Genomic DNA, 15,212 nt, shown 5'->3' on the forward strand with positions numbered 1-15,212 from the left:
ACTGTGGGAAGGATATCCCTGTTGTGGCCATTGGTAAACAATTTTGGTGGACAGTGTGAAGGATGACCCTCTTGTGGACAGTGGGGAGGATGTCCCTGTGGTAGAAAGTGGGAAGGACATCCCTCTTATGGTCTTTGGGGAGGATATCACTGAGGTGGACAGAGGGAACAACGTCCCTGTGGTGAACAGCAGGGAGGAACTTTCTGTTTTGAATTGTGGGAAGGACATCCCTGTTGTAGACAGAGGAGAGGACTTCCTTGTGGTGGACAGTGTTGAGGACGTTTCTGTGGTGGAACGTTGTGAGGAAGTTTCTCTGGTGCAAAGGAAAATGTCCCTTTGGTAGACAGTGGAAAGTATATCTCTGTTGTGGACAGTAGAGAGAAACACACTATGGTGGTCAGTGGGAAGAACATTTATGTTTGGACAGTCTGAAGGAAGTCTCTGTTGTTGATATTGGGAAAAACCTCCTTGTGGTGAACAGTGGGAAGGATATCCCTCTAGTGGACAGTGGGGAGGACATCCCTGTGGTGGACAGGGCCAAGGACATCTTTGTGGTGGACAGTGAAGAGGACTTTTCTGTGTTGGACATTTCGGGATGACATCCCTGTGGTGAATAGTGGGAAAGACGTTTCTTTGGTGGATAGTGTGGAGGATGTCCCTGTCGTCGAGAGCGCAGAGGACATCTCTGGGGTGGAGAGTGTTGCTGCCATTACTGGTGTGCAAAGGAGGATGCTCCTGTATTGCACAGTGTTGATGATATTCCTGTTGTGCACAGGAAAATGTCCCCGTTGTGCAAAGTGGGTAGGATGTCCCAGTGATGAACAGTGAAAAAGATGTCACTGTGGTGGACAATTTGGAGGATGACACTGTGGTGGACACTGGGAAGGAGGTTCCTGTGGTGGACATTGGTGATGACGCCCCTCTGTTGGACCTTGCAGAAAACATCATTGTGGTGGACAGTGGAGAGGACGTCTTGTGGTGGACTTCAGTGAGGATGTTTCTCTGGTGCAAAGAGAATGTTCCTTTGGTGGACATTGGGAATGATGTCCCTGTTGTGGAGACTTCGGAGGATATCTCTGGGGTAGACATTGGTGAAGATGTCCCTGTTGTACACTGGAAGATGTCCCTGTGGTGCACATTCGTGAGGACATATCTGTTGTGCATAGGAGGATTCCCTTGTGTTGCACAGTGGGAAGATGTCCCTGTAGTTTACCATGGGAAGGATGTTCCTGTGTTTGAAGTTTGGGAGGAAATCCCTGTCGTGGACTGTGGGAAGGACATCTCTGCAGTGGACATTGGTGAGGGAATTTCACTGTGGTGGACAGTGGTGATGATGACATTGTGGACAGTGGGGAGGACGTTCCTGTGGTGCACAAGAAAACATCTCTTTGGTGGACAGTGGGAAGAATTGGCCTGGAGTGGAGAGTGCAGTGGACATCTCTGCGATGGACAGTGGTAAGAAGATTTATGTGATGCCCAGAAGAATGTCCCTGTGGTGCACAGTGGAAAGGATGTTCCTGTGGTGAACAGTGGGAAGGATTTCTCTGTGGTGGACATTGGTGAGGACAACCCTGTGGTAAATAGTGGTAAAGATGTCCCTGTAGTGGACAGCAGGTAGAACCTTTCTGTGGTGGACATTGGGTAGGATGTCCCTGTAATGGAAAGAGGGGAGGTAGTCACAGAGGTGGTCAGTGGGAAGGACATCATTGTGGTATAGAGTGGTGAGTACTTCACTGATGTGCACACTGAGGAGGACATTCCTGTGGATTTCACTGGGGAGCACCTCTCTGTGGTGGACTATGGGGAGGACCTCCCTGTGGTGGACAGTTGGGTGGATGTCCATGTAGTGGACAGTTGGAAGAACGTCCCTGTGGTGGACTGTGGGAAGGATATTTCTTTGGTTTACAGTGGGAAGGACAGCCATGTTGTGGACAGTGGGGAGGACCTCTTTGTGGTGGACAGTAGGAAGGATGTCCCTGTGGTGGACATTGGTGAGCGCACCCCTGTGTTGGACCGTGCAGAAAACATCAGTGTGGTGGACAGTGGGGAGGACGTCTTTTGGTGGATTTTGGTGAGGACATTTCACTTCTGCAAAGGACAATGTCTGTTTGGTGGACATTGGGAATGATGTCCCTGTTGTGGAGAGTGCGGAGGATATCTCTGGGGTAGTCACTGGTGAAGACGTCCCTGTTGTGCACTGGAATATGTCCCTGTGGTGCAGTCATGAGGACGACACTGTTGTGCACAGGAGGATGTCCCTGTTGTGCACAGTGGGGAGGAAGTTCCTGTTTTGAACAATGGGAAAGAACACCACTGTGGTGGACATTGGTGAGGATGCTTCTGTTGTGGACAGTGGGGAAACATCTCTGTGGTGGACAGCGGTTTGTACATCTTTGTGGTTCATGGGGGAAAGGTGTCCCTGTAGTAAAGAGTGCTGAGGACAAGTCTGTGTTGGACATTGGTGAGAATATCCCTGTGGTGGACATTCAGCAGTATGTCCTTGTGGCTGAAAGAGTGTAGGATGTTCCCATGGTGGACAGTGGGGAGGTGGTTGACAGTGAAAAGGACATCACTGTGGTGGACAGTAGATAGGACCTCCCTGTGGTAGACAGTGGGAAGGATGTCCCTGCTGTGGACAGTGAGAAGGATGTTTATGTTCTGGACAGTAAAAAAGCACTTCCCTTTTGTGGACAGTGGGAAGGACCTTCTTGTGGTGAACAGTGGGAAGGATATCCCTCTGGTCGACAGTTGGGAGGACATCATGTGCTGGACAGTGGGAAGGACATTTCTGTGGTGGACAGTGAAGAGGAACTCTCTGTGTTGGACATTTGGGATGACATCCCTGTGGTGGAGAGTGGAAAGGATGTATTTTTGTGGAGAGTGGGGAGGACATCCCTGTGGTGGACCGTGGGGAGGACATCTTGTGGTGAACAGTGGTGAGGACGTTTCTCTGGTGCAAAGGAGAATGTCTATTTGGTGGACACTGGGCATGATGTCCCTGTCTTGGAGAGTGTGGAGAACTTCTCTGTGGTACAAGGGTGAGGACATCAATGTTGTGCTCAGGAGGATGTTCCTGTGGTGTGTTGGGCCTAACACAAGGTCTAATCTCCATTCCACCTTCACCCTTCAGTCACTTACACAGGTGGAGGGTGGGAACAGTCCCTAGAGAGATTTACATACTAATGAGGAACCTGAAGGCCAGAGGTGGAGCCATTAAACATTCCTCCCCAGCCCCTCTCCCCTTTTCCCCTTCCCTTTTAACTCAGGTCGATCCTGGGTTTATGGGGGTATGCATCCAGATCCATCCACCATCCGCCATGTGAATAAACCAGTTTTGGAAACCCAAGGGCTTCCTCATGTGTTGGGGCCATGCCGCTATGAGGAACTGTGAGGAGCCAGGGAGAGGCTTTTAGTTAATGAACAGCCGGGCCCAACTTCCAGCTGGAGGAACCCAGAGCGTTACCAGCTGACTACCCACAGCATGGCGGGGGGGGGGCAGTGGAACCCTGGGATCCCCAGCACTTTTTCCCAACAACTGGTGCCTCAAACGTTGGGCCTTAGAAGCCACACAGCCATGCAGCCACTGATACCACAGGAAAGGTAAGCCACCCAACTCTTGAAACAAGCAATCTGTTTTTTCCTCCTGTGTTTCAGTCGGAAGCCATTGCGTGGATTCAAGTAAGCCAAAGGAGCTTTTGCTACCTCCTGGCCAGAGCCACTCTGGTGTTGGTTCAAGGCTTCCCTGGCCTCTGCTTAAATCCCAACAGCCTGCAACAGGCATTGGCAAAGACTGTCTATATAGACTCTCTTTAAAACAAAAAGAAAACTGGTAACGCAGCAGCCATTGAAAAGCCATAAGGGCGGCTGCCAGTTCTTAAATCTGCAGGAAGGCTTGGTGCTCTTGGACCATTGTGGAATCCCCCAAAGCCAATAGGCCAAGGGAATGTTCCCATTGGGCAAGGCGTTTCTTCTCTTTTTCTATCATGGGAAACTCCACCTCACGTAAATGTTCACCTCAGGCCAGGCAAATATATTCCCTACTAAAGACCCATGGGATAAGAATAGGCAAAAAGCAAGCCTCCTTGTTTTGGGAGGAAGTTCTTCATATAGCACCATGCATGGCAGAGGATAATATTTACAGTCCAGACTCCTGGAGCAAAGTAGCTTCCCTTATCAAAAACAGAGATAAAAAACCCCTTGTGATTTTTTTGCCGACCTTAGCTGCAATTCGGCAATGTATAGGATCATCGAAAATAGGACAGACTGAGAACAACACAGCTCCTTGGGCCCCTCAGTCAAATGAACCCAAAGATCAAGGTCCCAAAAATCACCTTGTTTCAGACCTCGAGGCCATTACCCAACTAATAAGAGAGATAAAATCCATATTCCCACCCCTCCCCTCTTATGCCTTGGAGGAAATGAAACCATGTGCTCCTCCTGTCCCTCCCTCCCCCATCCAAAGGCAAGGCTCCATTAAAATACCAAAGGAGCTTTCCCCTGCCTCCCCACTAACCTCCCAACCAAAGAGAGATAAGTCCCATCCCCCTCCTCTTAGCCACAAAAGTAGCAGTCCTTCAAAATCCGTAGATCAAACCCAAACTGCTCGAACATTCCCAGTTAATATCCACCCCACTCGAGCTAAACCACTTAACTGGTACTCAGTCCAAGCCTGCAACCTAAAAGAACTCAGGCAGGCAGTGAAGGAAGATGGCATTCATACACCGTGGACAAAATCCCTCCTACAAAGCCATATTGTCAACTTAAACACCCCCCAAGATTGGAGAGATATTTGCCTTTCTGGCCTTCCTGATCCAATGTTTCTAGAATGGGAGGCCTACTATCGTGATGAGTGTCTTCAACAAGTCAGGCAAAACCAGGGAAGGGAAGATGACACTCCATGGGGTCTTAAAGAACTCTTTTGCCAGGAAGATTTCTCTACTGGGGCACAACAGGCAAGTCAGCCAGCAGGCTACTATGACCAGGTCCATCTCTGTGCCATTCAAGCCTGGAATAGGCTTACTCCACCTTCAGGGTCACAAGACCCTGCCCATTCCCTGCTCTCCCTTCATCAGAAGCCTAGAGAATCCCTATCTGATTTTATCCTCAGAACTAAAATGAGCTTAGAAAGAAAAATCTCCAACCCCACAGCTAGAGACCTTCTTCTTAAAACCATTGTTTGGGAAGGCATGACTTCTGAGTCTAGGCTAGCTTGCCAGGATCTCTGGGAGGAGCATCACAATAGGTGGATTGTAGCAACCAGAGAAATAGGAACCCCATCAAATCAGGTCACATCCATAGCTCAGGCATTTGTGGCAGCAATAAAAACAGAAATAATCTGCCTCAAATGTGGGGAGACAAGACATTGGAAGGATGAATGCCCTACAACCTGCCATCCATGGGCTCGGGAGACACAGCAAGACTGTGAATGCTCACGTCCCCTGCCCTCGAGCTACAAGAGGGAGGCTGGCGTGGCCACCACCAGTGACACCACACTCCTGCAGGCTTCGGCCAACACCGCGACAGCTGTGGCACCCCCAGACCCGGCGCCTAAGAGCTCTGTGGCCAGCGGTGTGCCCCAGGCCCCGGCGCCTGCCAGGCTGCTTGCAGGGAGCCCAGGCCTCATCACCTCCCGCAGGCAGTGGGGACGCAGAGAAAAAGGTTCTCGCCATCAAAGTCCTTGGCACCGTCAAATGGTTCAATGTCAAAAACGGATATGGATTTATAAACTGAAATGACACTGAAGAAGATGTGTTTGTACACCAGACTGCCATCACGAAGAATAATCCACGCAAGTATCTGCGTAGTGTGGGGGAGGGAGAAATTGTAGAGTTTGATGTGGTTGCAGGAAAAGGGGGTCCTAAAGCAACAAATGTGACTGGCCCAGATGGAGTTCCAGTAGAAGGGAGCCGCCATGCTGCTGATCGGCACCGATATGGCAGGCGCTGTAGACCTCCCCATAATGCTGTTGAGATTAGACAGATGAAAGATAGAGTCCCCGAGGGTACACAACTACTGGTCCATCGGAATCCAACCTACCTCCCGAGGTTCCGCAGGGTACCCACTCACCCACTCATGAGCCCATATTGTTTCCCACAGGTGGTGGACAATGTGCACAGAGCCAGCTCCACAAGCGCCCCCCGCTGGTGTCTACAAAAACCATGAGTAACATCTCTCTCTCTGTCCACCCTACCCCCTCTTTCTCTCTCTGATTCTTAGCTATAGCCTAACCCCTGCCTAATACAAAAGAACTAGGTCTCTCTCCCCAAGTATTCTACAGCTCAAGGGCAAGATGGCAGCGGCTTCTTAGCCCCCTACTCTTCCCATCCCCCCAGCTCCACAGAGGGGGTTCCTTCACAGCTAATAGATGTCCTTCAAGCCACAACACCTGCTATAACCCTCTTTCTAAGACTCTTTCCCTTGGCTGAGAGACTACTTCTCGTGGCTGAGTCCATCCTCTCTCTCTCTCTCTCTCTCTCTCTCTCTCTCTCTCTCTCTCTCTCTCTCTCTCTCTCTCCCTCTCCCTCTCTCTCTCTTTTTCTCTCTCTCAAAATCGCCAACTCCAAGCTCTAGCCCCTAGCTCCCTGCCAGGTAGCTTCTTTCTCTACTCCCCCATTATATGCCACAGGCTACAGCTATTTGGCTTAGCCTGCTTGCCTGAAGGAACAGGGGGGAACCCTGCTTGCTACCCAGCCCTGTATTCCTTAGCCAGCCTATGCTTCCCCTCACCCTCAGTCATTTACAGCTGACTAAAGCCACTTAACTCAGCCAGCTTGCCTGAAGCAGCAGATCTAAAATCCCGCCTACACCCTTTGCCCCCTGTGCTGCCTGCCAGTTTCTCTCAAAGCTGCCTGACTTCAATCCAACTTCCACGTGTCTTTCCCATAGACACAGACTCTCACGCTTTCTGACTCTTAGCCCTCCTCAATGCTTCTTACTTGCCTTAAACTTTCTTCAAGTTAGCCTTTTAATCCTTCTCTACATTTAAAATTTCTAAGAAAAAGAAAGGTGAAATACAGGTCCTCTCTGCCAGAGCACCCAGATGCCACATGTCAGAGCAAGGCCCCTCCCCACTGCTTCTAAACCCGCCATACTGCTTCTCCCCAACAGGAGGGCCTGCAACAAACTTTCCTCTTTTTCAACCAAAAAAATTTTTCTTTTCTTTCTAACAGGAACACGTAGAGCAATAATGCTTGTGTTTTTCAACCAAAATTTTTGTTATTTTCTTTATTTTAATGCTGCCTTTTCTCTCTAATATTTGTGATATATGTCCAACATTATTTTTTCAACCTTTATAATTTCTTCAAGGTTTAAAAGCCATCTAATTTCCTTCCACAGTTTATATCAACGTGCTGATCACAATTTCTTGAGTCTTAATTAACAACTAATTTCTTTTACAGGCAAACTGTTGCTGCCAATCCCAGATACAAAATTAACATTGTTTGTCTCCCTCAGCCATCCAAAAACAGACTCAAAGATACTTTCCAAGACTAAACTTTCCTCAAACACCTTTGCTTTTCCAGGATCTTTTTTCCAGCATCAACAGGCCATAAGGTGCTTGTTCCCAAGCAATTTAATGCTCAGTATCCAGCCTACAGACATCTCCCTGCCAGAGATGCTGCTTCCCTGCTGTGATTATCCTACAGGTATACCCACAGATCCAACAGAGCCCACGCCATCCTCTGGAACCTGCCTGAGATGCCAAGCTGCTTTCTCCCAGCCACCTCATCTGACTGCAGACTCCAGAGACAAGCTGAGATCCAGAGACAGTGCAACCTCCTGGAACCTGCCAAGCTGCCTTCTTCCAATCATCTCATCTGACTGAAGACCCCAGAACATGCTGAGATCCAGAGACCCACACCAGGCTCCAGAGATGCACGCCAGAACCCAGAGACACTCACTATAGAAGACATATCCAGACCTTCCAGCTACAAATGAACCTTTTTGCCAAAGTCACATAGCTAAGTCACATGTTAGTGAGGAAACCATAATGTCTATTTAGAGTAATCAGATGTTATTACCCTCAAACTGTACCACCTGTGTTCAATTGTTTCAATTATCCATTGCCTTCCTAACCCCCATTCCCAGCTCCCCTCACCCTTTGTCTTAATTGTGCCACACCTTATGGCCTTCATAGTGTTTTATTTTGACCACCTCATTGAAAATTTTCACTAAAAAACAGTGAGATGTTGGGCTGTGAAGACATGGTTTGGATATAGCCTGGTTGAATGAGCTTTGAACCCCGGAGATCCTTTAAGGGATGGTAGAGTGTTCAGCTCTGTTCCTAGGCCCCCTTGATAGAGCGCTGGGTTTGAGATAGCTGGGGCACCCAACAGGACATTGCCTGTCAGGGACGGCACATTATCTCCCAGGGCTCCAAGATTCCAGACTACTTCCATGTGGTCCACATCTCTCATTAACATAGAGTTGCCCCTCCTTTTATGAAAGAAAAGAGGGTGGGATGTTGGGCCTAACACAAGGTCTAATCTCCATTCCACCTTCACCCTTCAGTCACTTACACAGGTGGAGGGCGGGAACAGTCCCTAGAGAGATTTACATACTAATGAGGAACCTGAAGGCCAGAGGTGGAGCCATTAAACATTCCTCCCCAGCCCCTCTCCCCTTTTCCCCTTCCCTTTTAACTCAGGTCGATCCTGGGTTTATGGGGGTATGCATCCAGATCCATCCACCATCCGCCATGTGAATAAACCAGTTTTGGAAACCCAAGGGCTTCCTCATGTGTTGGGGCCATGCCGCTATGAGGAACTGTGAGGAGCCAGGGAGAGGCTTTTAGTTAATGAACAGCCGGGCCCAACTTCCAGCTGGAGGAACCCAGAGCGTTCCCAGCTGACTACCCACAGCATGGCGGGGGGGGAAAAAACCCTGGGATCTTCAGCACTTTTTCCCAACAGTGGTGCACAAGGGTGAGGACATCCCTGTTGTGCACAGGTGGATGTCATTGTTGTGCACAGTGGGGAGGATGTCCTTGTGGTGAACAGTGAGAAGGACATCCCTGTGGTGGACAGCTGGGATGAACTCTCTGTGTTGGACAGTGGGATGGACCTCCCTGTGGTGGACAGTGGGAAGGAAGTCCCTGTTGTGGACAGTGGAAAGGACTTCTGTTTGGTGGACAGTGGGGAATATGTTCCTTTGGTGGACAGTGGGGAGGACATCCTGTTGTGGACAGTGTTGAGGACTTTTCTCTGGTACAAAGAAGAACATCCTTTGGTGGACATTGGGAATGGTGTCCCTGCCTTGGAGTGTGCAGAGGACATCTCTGAGGTAGACAGTGGTGAGGACATTCCCTGGTGTGCACAGGAAGATGTTCCTGTAGTGCACAAGGGTTAGGACATCACTCTTGTGCATGGGAGGATGTCCCTGTTGTGCACAGTGGGGAGGATGTCCTTGTGGTGAACATTGAGAATAATGTCCCTGTGGTGGACAGCTGGGAGAACCTCTCTGTGGTTGACAGTAGGAAAGACCTCCTTGTGGTGGACAGTGGGTAGCACGTTCATGTGGTGAACAGTGGGGAGGACATCCCTGTTTTGGACACTGGGGAGGACGTTACTGTTGTGTACAGTGGGAAGGATGTCTCTGTGTTGGACAGCAGGCAGGAACTCTCTGTTGTAGACAGTTGGAAAGATGTCCCAGGGATGGATAGTGATGTGGACATTTCTGTGGTGGACAGTGGATTGGATGTTTTTGTGGTGGACAGTGGAGAGGACCTTCATGTGGTGGACAGTGTGGTGGACATGCCTGTGGTGGACAGTGGAGAGGACCTCACTGTGGTGGACAGTGGAAAGGACATCCCAGTAGTGGACGGTGGGGAAGATGTTTCTGTGGTGGAGAGAGGGGAAGATGTCCCTTTGGTGGACAGTAGTGAGGATGTGTCTCTGGTGGACACTGGGGGAAAGTTTCTGTTGTGGTAAGTAAAGGAGACATCCCTGAGGTGAACAGTGGAGAGTACTTCCCTGTTTTACACAGTGAGGAGGACCTTCCTGTGGTCGAGAGTGGTGAGGATGACCCTGTGGTGGACAGCAGGTAGGACCTAACTATGGTGGACAGTGGGAAGGATGTCGCTGTGGTGGATAATGCAAAGTATGGCCCTGTGGTGCACATTGGTGAGGATATCGCTCTTGTGCACAGGAGGATGTCCTTGTGTTGGACAGTGGGGAGGACGACACTCTGGTGGACTGTGGGGTAGAACATCCCTGTGGTGGACAGTGGGAAGGACGTCCATGTGGTGAACAGTGGGGAAGATGTCTGTGTTGTGGACAGTGGGAAGGATGTCCCTATGGTGGACTGTGGGGGAGGAATTTTTGGAGTGGACAGTTGGGAGGATGTCCCTTTGGTGGACAGTGTCTATGACCTTTCTGTTGTGTACAGTGGGATGGATGTTTATGTACTGGACAGTTGGAAACATAATTTGAGTTGTGGACAGATAGGAAGACATCTTTGTGGTAAACAGTGGGAAGAAAGTCCTTTTTGTGGACAGCGAAAGGATGTCCATGTGGTGGACAATGAGAAGGACGTCCCTGTTGTAGACAGTGGGGAGGTTCTCCCTGTGGTGCACAGTAAGTAGGATGTCCCTGTGGTGGACAGTCAGGAGGACATTTCTGTTTTGGACAACTGAGAGTACGTTATTGTGGTGGACAGTGTGAAGGACGTCCCTGTGGTGGACAGCAGGGAAGACCTCTCTGTGGTGGACAATGGTAAAGATGTCTCTGTCATAGAAAGTGATGAGGATGTTTCTGTGGTGGACAGTGGAAAGGACGTCCCTGTTGTGGACAGTGGTGAGGAACTCCCTGTCATGGATATTGGGAAGGACGTTCCTATGGTGAACAGTGGAAAGGATGTTTCTGCAGTCGATAGTGGAGAGGACCTCCTCATGGTGGAAAGTGGAAAGGACGTCACAGTGGTGGACAGTGGTGAAGACGTTTATGTGGTGGAAAGTGGTGAGGAAGTTTCTCTGGTGCAAAGGAAAACATCTCTTTGTTGGACAGTGGAAAGTATATCTCTGTGGTGGACAGTAGAGAGAAACACACTGTGGTGGACAGTGGGAAGAACATTTTTGTTGTGGGCAGTGGGAAGGAAGTCCCCGTTGTCGATATTTGGAAGGACCTCCTTGTGGTGAACAGTGGGAAGGATATACCTCTGGTGGATATTGGGGAGGACATCCCTGTTGTGAACAGGGGGAAGGATATCCCTGTGATGGACAGTGAAGAGGACTTTTCTGTGTTGGACATTTGGGATGACATCCCTGTGGTGAATAGTGGGAAAGAGGATTCTTTGATAAATAGTGGGGAGGATGTCCCTGTCATGGAGTGTGCAGAGGACATCTCTGGGGTGGAGAGTGTTGCTGACATCCCTGGTGTGAAAAGGAGGATGTCCCTGTGGTGCACAGTGGTGAGGATATCCCTGTTGTGCACAGGAAAATGTCCCTGTTGTGCAAAGTGGGTAGGATGTCCCAGTAGTGAACAGTGAAAAGGACGTCACTGTGGTGGACAGTGGGAAGGACATCCCTTTGGTGGAAAAAAGGGAGGACTTCTTTATGGTGGACTTTAGGAAGGACTTCCTTGTTGTGGTCAGTGGGGAGGATGTCCCTGTGGTGGACAGTGGGGAGGATGAATCTGTGGTGGACAGTTGATAGATGTACCTTTGGTGGACACTGATAAGAACATATCTTTGGTGGACAGTGGGAAGGAGGTTCCTGTGTTAGACAGTGGGTAGGATGTCTGTGTGGAGGGCAGTTTGGAGAATGTCTTTATGGTGGACAATGTGAAGGACATCCCTATTGTGGACAGTGGGGAGGATATTTCTGTGGTGGACATGGAGAAGTACGTCCTTGTTGAGGACAGTGGGAAGGATGTCGCTGTGGTGGACAGTGGGAGAGATGTCCCTGTGGTGGATAGATTGGTGGACATCCCTATGGTGAACAGTGGTGAGAACATTTCTGTGATGCACAGGAGAACATCTCTTTGGTGTACCGTAGGAAGGATTTGTCCTGTTGTGGAGAGTGGTGAAGATGTTCTTGGTGTGCACTGGAAGATGTCCCTGTGGTGCACAGTCGTGAGGACATTCCTGTTGTGAACAGGAGATTGTTCCTGTGGTTCACAGTAGGGAGGATGTCCCTGTCTTGAACAGTGGGAAAGAACACCCCAGTGGTGGACATTGATGTGGACAACCCTGTGGTGGAGAGTGGGGAAATATCCCTCTGGTAGACAGTGGGGTTTTCATTTCTGTGATAGACGAGGGAAGGATGTTACTGTGGTGGACAATTTGGAGGATGCCCTGTGGTGGACAGTGGGAAGTATGTCCCTTTCATTGACAGTGGGAAGGATGTCCCTGTGGTAGACAGTGGTGAGGACGTCAATGTGATGGACGGTGAGGAGGATGTCCATGTGGTGGATAGTTGGAAGAACGTCCCTGTGGTGAAGTTTCAAAGGACATCTCTTTGCTGGACAGTGGGTAGTACGTTCCTGTGGTGGACAATTTGGAGGATGTCCCTGTGGTGGTCAGTGGAAAGGGCATCCCTTTGATGGACAGTGGGAAGGACATAACTATGTTAGACAGTGGTGAGGACGTCCATGTGATGGACAGTGGAGAGGATATCCGTGTGGTGGACTTTTGGAAGAATGTTCAAGGACATTTGAAAGAATGTCCCTGTGGTAGATGTGGGAAGGACATCCTTTTGGTGTACAGTGGGTATGATGTCCCTGTGGTGGACAGTGGGTTGGAACTCTCTATGGTGGACAGTGTGAAGGATTTCCCTGTGATGGACAATGAGAAGGACTACACTGTTGTGGAAAGTGGGATGGATGTCCCTGTGATGGACAGTGAGGAGGACATCTCTGTGGTGAACAGTGGTGAGGAACTTTCTGTGGTGTGCTGGAGAATGTCCTCTTGTTGGACCATAGGAAGGATATCCCTATTTTGGAGAGTGCAGAGGACATCTTTCGGGTGGACATTGGTGAAGATGTCTCTGGTGTGCACTGCAAGATGTCTTTGTGGTGCACAGTCATGAGGATGACCCTGTTGTGCACAGGAGGATGTTACTGTGGTGCACAGTAGGGAGGATATCCATGTTTTGAACAGTGGGAAAGAACACACCAGTGGTGGACATTGGTGAGGACAACCCTGTGGTAGAGAGTTGGGAAACATCCCTGTGGTGGACAGTGGGGTTTATGTCTCTGTGGTAGATGGGGGAAGGATATCACTGTGTTGGACAATTTGGAGGATGTCCCTCTGGTGAACAATTAGAAGGACGTCTCTTTTATGGACAGTGGGAAGTACGTCCCTGTGGTAGACGCTGGTGAGCACGTCCATGTGATGGACAGTGGGGTGGATGTCCATGTGGTAGACAGTTAGAAGAACGTCCCTGTGGTGGACTTTGGGAAGGACATCCCTTTGGAGGACAGTGGGAAGGACGTCCCTTGGGTGGACAGTGGAAAGGTTGTCCGAGTTGTGGACAGTGGGAAGGACATCCCTGTTGTGGACATTGTGGAGGATGTCCCTGTTCTGGACAGTGGGGAGGTAATCCCTGTAGTAAACAGTGGTGAGGATGTTTCTGTGGTGCACTGGAGAACGTCATTTTGTTGGACCTTGGGAAGAATGTCCCTGTTTTGGAGAGTGTAGAGGACATCTCTGCAGTGGACAGTGGTGAAGACGTCCCTGTTGTGGACTGGAAGATGTCCCTGTGGTGCACATTCATGAGGACGACCTTGTGCACAGGAGGATGTCCCTGTGCTGCACAGTGGGGTGATGTTCCTGTTTTGAACAATGGGAAAGAACACCCCTGTGGTGACATTGGTGAGGATGCCACTGTTGTGGACAGTGGGGAAATATCTCTGTGGTTTACAGTGGGGTGGACATCTTTGTGGTTGATGTGGGAAAGATGTCCATGTGGTGAAATGTGCTGAGGACAACTCTGTGTTAGACATTGGTGAACACATCTCTGTGTTGGACATTGAGCAGGATGTCTCTGTTGATGACAGAGTGTAGGACGTTCCCATGGTGGGCAGTGGAGAGGTGGTTTCTGTGGTGGACAGTGGGAAGGATGTCCTTGTGGTGGACAGTGAGTAGGATATCCCTGTGGAGGACAGTGGAAAGGACATCACTGTGCTGGACAGTAGATAAGACCTCCCTGTCGTAGACAGTGGAAAGAATGTCACTGTTGTGGAGAGTGAGAAAGATGTTTATGTTGTGGATAGTAAAAAGGACGTCCTTTTTGTAGACATTGGGAAGTACTTCCTTGTGGTGAACAGTGGGAAGGATATCCCTCTGGTCGACAGTTGGGAGGACATCCCTGTGATAGACAGTTGGAAGGACATCTCTGTGGTGGACAGCAAAGAGGAACTCTATGTTGGACAGTTGGGATGATATACCTGTGGTGGACAGTGGGAAGGATGTCTTTTTGTGGAGAGTGGGAAGACATCCCTGTGGTGGACAGGCAGAAGGACATCTGTGTGGTGAACAGTGTGGAGGATGTCCCTGTGGTGGACAGTGGTAAGGACATTCTTGTGCTGGACAGTGATGAGGACGTCCCTGTGGTGGACAGTGGTGAGGACGTTTCTTTGGTGAACAGGAAAACATTATTTTAGTGGACTGTGGGAAAGATGTCCCTGTTTTGGAGAGTGCAGAAGACATCTCTGGGGTGGACAGTGGTGAAAACATCTATGGTGTGCACCGGAAGATGTCCATGTGGTGCACATTCGTGAGGAAATCTCTGTTGTGCACAAATGGATGTCCTTGTGGTGCACAGTGGGGTGGAAGTCCTTGTGGTTTAAAGTGGGAAGGACGTCCCTGTGTTTGACAGTTGGGAGGAAATACCTGTGGTGGACTGTGGGAAGGACATCTCTGTGGTGGACATTGGTGAGAGAATTTCACTGAGGTGGACAGTGGAGATGATGGCCTTGTGGACAGTGAGGAGGATGTTCCTTTGGTGCACAAGAAAACGGCTCTTGGTGGACAATGGGAAGGATTTCCCTGGAGTGGAGAGTGCAGAGGACATCTCTGCATTGGACAGTGGAAAGGACATTTCTGTTATGCATAGAAGAATGTCCCTGTGGTTCACAGTGGAAAGGATGTTCCTGTGGTGAACAGTGGGAAGGATTTCTCTTTGGTGGACATTGGTGAGGACGATCCTGTGGTAAATAGTGGTAAGGATGTCTCTGTGGTGGACAGTAGGGAGAACCTTTTTGTGGTGGACAGCAGGT

The 15,212-nt window shown here is 49.7% G+C and overlaps 1 pseudogene; it reads left to right on the forward strand.

Annotated features, from left to right (window-relative positions):
- Positions 1–3,574: 3,574 nt before the first annotated feature.
- On the forward strand, positions 3,575–7,550 carry LOC143437445 (Y-box-binding protein 3-like; annotated as a pseudogene).
- Positions 7,551–15,212: the final 7,662 nt, after the last annotated feature.

This window comes from Arvicanthis niloticus, chromosome 24 (genome assembly GCF_011762505.2).
Source record: "Arvicanthis niloticus isolate mArvNil1 chromosome 24, mArvNil1.pat.X, whole genome shotgun sequence".
NCBI lineage: Eukaryota > Metazoa > Chordata > Mammalia > Rodentia > Muridae > Arvicanthis > Arvicanthis niloticus.